The following is a 6,589-nucleotide window of genomic DNA, read 5'->3' on the forward strand; positions in this document are numbered from 1 at the left end:
CTACCTAGGACTCCTGCTGAATTCAAATCTTCTATAGCATGTATATGCTGTAGACTAGTGGTTCTCAACTTTTTCTTCACCACAGATTCCCTTTAAATACCTTTTGTGGCCACAGACCATGGCCATTGTGCTGTTACAGATAGTGAGTCATAGTGAATTATTTACCTTAAGGATTAAGAGCTGTCTCCTTAAGAGATTGCATTGTGGGAGATGTAGAGAGAGATTGCATTATGGGAAATGTAGTCCATGACATGTGACCATATCTTATTAGTTCGATTTATATGCCGCCCTTCTCTGGAGACTCAGGGCGGCTTACAATGCATTAAGCAATAGCCTTCATACGTTTGTATATACCTGCTTAGTAGGGCTTTCGCCTCCCCCCCCAAGCGGTGTTCTTTTTTATACAAAGTCAGCTTATTGCCCCCACAATCCGGGTCCTCATTTTACCTACCTCGAAAGGATGGAAGGCTAAGTCAACCTTGAGCCTGGTGAGATTTGAACTTGCAGTTATTGCAGGCAGCTGGCAACTAAGTGCTACTTTAACAGCACTTAGTCCACTGCGCCACCAGGCTGTGGTTTGAATTACCACAGAAGGGAGAAGCATGCTTTCTGAACAGGAAGGCAGAACTACCATCATTTTACACTAGGAAATGGGACAGATTATGAAATAAGGATGAATCTCAACATGACTCACCATGACTCATCACGATTGTAAGTCTATGTTTGAGGATACCCTAATAAACGATCTGTATGAAAACCTGTTTGCTAGAGTTTATCTGCCTGTTCCCAGTGGAGCCAGAGGCCTGGGGAACAGAACAGCCATGGATCACCAAGACTCAAGATTTAAATCATTAACATTTCTTCAAGCCTTTGTGGACCCCGTGATGACTTGGCAGCCCCCCCAGGCGTCTGCAGACCACAAGTTGAGAAACACTGCTGTAGACCAAGGGTGCTGTAGCATGCTTGCATTAGGGATGGGTAACCTATTGCATATAGAATCTATAGACCTTCAGATGTTGCTGAACTGCAATGCCTCATTGTCTTAGTTATTTGGCCACTGGTAAGGGCCATCTGGACAATTGCTGATTTAACACATGTTAAATATACTGAATTAGCCATTTTGAACTTAATTGCTGTCCCTCATGCACTGGAGTGCTTTACAGGATATATCTGATTATCAGGAACATTACTACAGCAGAAAAGGAACATTGGTAGGCAAATTATAGACTTTCGTTTAGACTTTAAGAAATTACAAATTATCTATTAAACTGTGATATTACTGATCTATTTATTGGATAGTAATAATGAGGTGGTGGTGGTGGGGGGGGCGTATGAAGTATAAACCTGGCTCATTTAAAGTCCCCACAGTCCTTCAAAGTGTGCATTCCAGCATGGAGATAATCAGCAAGGAGAAATGCTCACACAGTCTGTATAAAATCCATAAACAAAATCTGTCTTGAAATTTCTCAGACGTTTTCTTCTGTAAAAAGAAAGAAAGGAAAACTAAAGGAAAACAAAACAAAAAAACTCACTTTCACAGTGCTTGAGAATTTATTCTGAACTTCTCTTGGTGGAGTTTTGTGGGTTACTTGGTAGTTGGAACAGGGAGGACCTGTGGCTGGTCATTATATATTCTGCTACACATCTTTCTATCATTTTGAAATATTGCCTGGCTGCTTATATTTCACTATCTAAAAGAATCCAGAGAAAGGGTTTCCCATGATGTGTCTCTTGAGATTTAATGGAAGTCAAGGAGGCTACAGACTGAGGAAGAGATGATTGAATCATGAAAGATGCAACATTCATGCATCCACTGGGCCACCTTATAATCATGTTATTGCAAGAACTCCACATCCCATTCTTGAGAATTTCATCAAAGTTTTTCCTCTCCTTTGATGCTAATTTTGAAAGCAAATTATTATTCCTTAAGTTGAATGAGAACTGAAAGGAAAAAAAAACAACAACTGGCAGGATAATTTTTGTGCATGGCAGTAGTCTCTATAATCAACTTTGTAATTGGGAATGGGGGAACTATTGTATCTCATTCTCAGTACTCCCCTGCCAGTCAGTTTTGCAGTCTGGCCAAGTTTTCTGCTTTGTGTTGAATTTAAAAACTAGCAAAGCAAAACTGCATTCTGCTGAATTTTTTTTTTAAACTCTAGAACAAATAACATTGAACTGGGAATTGAGAAAAAAATACTTCAAATTAATAGATGGAAGGAAGTTGGTTTTGTACTTAATGCCAAAAACAACATAAAGGGGGGGGGGAGTTAAATTTGTTCATAGTTTTATGGAAAACCATAGACTGAAATACCAAATTTAGGGTGACCCTCTAAAACTGCAATAAAGAAACAAGACACCAGCAGTATCTTTCTGACTATATGAGCTCTCAGCCTTTGGGACAGGCTGCCACATTCACTACTGAATTCTGTGCTAGAAGTCTTTAAACAGCAGCTGATTCATCTGACAGATGAATGTTCATCTGTCAAAGATTCTCTAATGGAACCTGTGCTGAGCATGGAGTTGGAGTAATGGAGTAGATGTCTTCTAAGCTACCTTCCACCTTCTACCTTCCACCTCTGTGATTCTCTTCGGCCTGGTGCCCTTGGTTTCCTTCAGCTTACGAAACCCCATCTCAATCTCTAGTTGTGGTCATTTGAAATACGAACAGCTGAATTTTTCTCCTAGTATGGAATTCATTGAAATTATAATTCTCGCTTACAAATCCTTCAACTACAATCTTACATTCAGATAACGCCTTTGAACACAGTGGCAGGGAACCTCAATCCATTCCGACTTGTGAAGAGTTAAAAAGCTTACATCTATAGAAAGAGTTTTTATTGGTTCTCCTTTATGATCCCTACCTATATTTTCTAAAATACCAAGACATTTCTAGAATGACAGGGAGAGGAAAGGAGAGAAAAATCATCAGTTTCCCCTCCATCTCTTGCAACAGCAACATCCTCTGTTCAACTGTCATCTTGCTCATGTCAAAAAGGTTTTCTAACTGAGGAAGCCTACTTAGCATCCAAGAAACTACAGTTCAATTCAATTCCAAGTAAACATTGAATAGGCTTGTTCTTTTACAAGCTGCCTTTTTTTCTTCCTGTTTCAAGTTTTTTTTCATTAGTTTATCAAAATATAAAACACAAAGGATTTTTTTTAAAAAATGGGTGTTGCAATATTTTCAGGATCAGACTCAATAAAGATAATAGAAGTTAGAGATTTAAATATATCTCTCTTTATTTATAATAGGCATTCTATATTCGCTGAATATTCAAGATAGAAGCAAGGAAAATGGGGAGGATGGCTCCTTATATATACAAGGGGTGGAGCCAGGAATGGGAGTGGTAAATTATGAATACATTAAAGTCCAAAGAATAAGTTAACCCCTGATGTTCCATATATACATTATTTACACATTAGAGAATAAGGCATTTACATCTGACAAATCCCCCTCTAAATGCCGGTTCGTTATACAACACCAGTTACATTCAGATTCAGGACAATATAATACATATAATTTAGAAGTTAAATATTTGTGTTGTTTAGAAGGTAAGGGTTTTGTTAATATATCAGCTAATTGTTCAGAAGTATCACAATGTATTGCTTTGATGAATCCGTCTTGAGATAGTTGTCTCACGTGCTTAAATTTTATATCAATATGCCTGGACCTTTGTCCAATTGCATCGGATCTAGATATTTCAATGGCCGCTTTATTGTCTTCATGCATAATAAATGGTAAAGTAGGTTTCTTCCAAACATCTGTGATCAAATCATTGAACCATACAAGGTTATTTGCAGCTTTAGACAAGCAAACATATTCCGCTTCTGTGGTAGAAGTGGCTACCAGTTCTTGTTTACCAGTATACCAGTAAACTGGACAATCGTTCAATAGAAAAACATAACCAGAGGTACTCTTTCTGCATGATGTATCACCAGCCCAATCTGCATCAGCATAACAAGTAATTTTTGGTTCTTTGTCATTATTTGGTTCCAATATTAAACAAAAATCTAATGTACTTTTCAGATATCTTAAAATTCTTTTGACAGCTTCCCAATGATACAAGGTTGGTTTGCTAACATATCTTGACAATAAATTGAGAGGTAATGCAATATCTGGCCTAGTCCAATTAGATATATAAAGGAGTGAACCTATAACTGATCTGTAAAATGTGTTGTCTTTAAACTCAGGGGAAGATTCATCAGTGTTTCTAAGAAAATCAGTTTGCATAGGTGTGTCACATGTTTTGGCATTATTTAAGTTACATTTGTTTAGGAGTTCAATAATTTTATCTTTCTGAGTAAGTTTGAATCCCCTTTTTGTTTTGTTAATTTGTACACCAAGGTATTTATTCACTCTACCTAGTGATTTCAATGAGAAATGTTCGTTTAACTTATTTACAAAGATTTCCCTGCTCTCTTTATGCTTTCCAATATATAAAATATCATCCACATAAATTAATACAAATTCAATATGATCATTACTCTTTTTTACAAAGAAACAGTTATCAGCAGTGGTGGCGTTGAAATCCATGGTCTTAAGTACTTTTACCAAACAATCGTACCATCTTTTGCCAGATTGCTTCAATCCGTACAGACTCTTATTTAATAACCAAATTTCGTTCTTATTAGTGTATTGACTGTGTGGTGCTCTTACATATATTTCCTTATCTAATTTTGCGTGTAAGTATGCAGTTTGTATGTCATATTGAAACACGTCCAGATTGAGTGCAGATGCTACTACAAGAGCTGTTTTGACACTCTCTGTTCTCACTGTTGGTGAATAAGTGTCAGTATAGTCTTCTGGATATTTTTGTGCATAACCTTGTGCAACTAGTCTGGCCTTGTATAAGGTATTACCTCCTTCCAAATTCTTAATTTTATAAATCCACCTGGTACCTATAATTGTTTTGTCCTTAGGTGCGATCGCAGGTGTGAATACATTTAATTCTTGTAAACTTTCCATCTCTTTTTCCATAGCTAGTTCCCATTTTTCTCTTTCTTCACGGGGAAGTTTCAATACTTCCTCATATGTATTAGGTGTTATTTGTTCTCCATCCATATGCATTATGTAATCTTTGTATTTATTTGGTATTTGGTTTCTATTGTTTCTAATATTTCTTTCAGGTTTGCTATGGTTGTCATGCAAATATCTGGCTTCCTTTTTTGTTAATGTGTCTGTCTTTATTTTATGCTGACTATTTGTCCAAGTTTTGGTTTTGTTCTTACTTTTGTTAATATTTTGATTTTCTGTTGTTCCTTCCTCGCAAGATATATTATCTTTGCTTTTATTAGGAAATATTTCATTAAGGTGCAATTTAGACCAATTGGCCTGCTCATGGAACACAGCTGTTCTGGATACTATAAATTTGTTATTATTATCAATGAATCTGTACCCTTTGGTTCCAGTTTCGTATCCCATGAATCTTAATCTCCTGGATACGTTTTCTCCCTTTCTTCTCAATTGTTTAGGTATGTGTACGTCTGCAGTAACTCCAAATATGTGCATGTGTGCTAATTTGGGTTTTCTATTGTACATCACCTCATATGGTGTCTTATTCACAATACTGGACCATGTTCTATTTTGAGTGTAATTTGAATAATGTAAGGCTTCTGACCAAAATTGTTTGCCTAAACCAGCATCCTCTAATGTGCATCTAATCATGGTTTGTAGTGTGGAATTCTTTCTCTCTGCAATCCCATTTTGAAATGCAGAAAATGGATTGGACGTGAAATGTAGCATCCCTCTATCCTTTAACCATTGGGAGAATTCTTTAGACATGAATTCACATCCCCTATCTGTCATAATTTGTTTTATTCTGATATTATGCTGTGTTTCTATGCGTTTGTAGAATTCCTTAAATTTCTGAAAGGTTTCACCCTTGTGCTTTAATGTGTAAACAAAACCATAGCGACTGTAATCATCCACTATTGTTAGGAAGTAACGTTTTCTATAGGTAATTGATGGAGTTAATGGACCAACTAAGTCCATATGTACCAAATCAAAAATATTGTTAGTTGATCTGTTAGATTTTTTTGGTCTGGGACTGGTTTTTAGTTTGGTGGATTTACATACTGAGCATTCCAAATAATTTTCACAATTTTTTATTTTGACACCTTCTGCGTGTTCAGTCATTTTTTGTACTACGGGAAAGCTTGCATGTCCTAACTTCCTATGTAAGATGTGAGCACACTCATCATGAATTGGTTTACCTATTTTTGGTTTCTTCTCATTGTGTGTATTTTTGTTATCATGAGTTATTTTACATTCATCATTGTCACTGTTACTGACATTTTCATCATCTGCTTCAATACAATCTTCCATATTTGAATCAATGTTATGTAACCATCTTTCTTTGGTTATCAGATAGGGTAGACCCCCTTTTATCATCACAGTACCTACATTTGTTTTGTTCTTTTCTATAGTTGCTTTCCCCTTTGAGAAAACTATATTGATGTCAGATTCTCTGCTTAGTTTTATAGCACTCAGTATGTTGTGAGGTATTTCTGGGATTAATAATACCCCCTCTATTTTCCCTAAACCAGGCAAGGTCACATTTCCTCTGCCTAATACTTGAACCTTTTC

The sequence above is a fragment of the Pituophis catenifer genome, unplaced genomic scaffold, assembly GCF_029215685.1.
Source record: "Pituophis catenifer annectens isolate HBS135680 unplaced genomic scaffold, rPitCat1.0.hap2 SCAF_6, whole genome shotgun sequence".
In the NCBI taxonomy this organism is placed as follows: Eukaryota; Metazoa; Chordata; class Lepidosauria; order Squamata; family Colubridae; genus Pituophis; species Pituophis catenifer.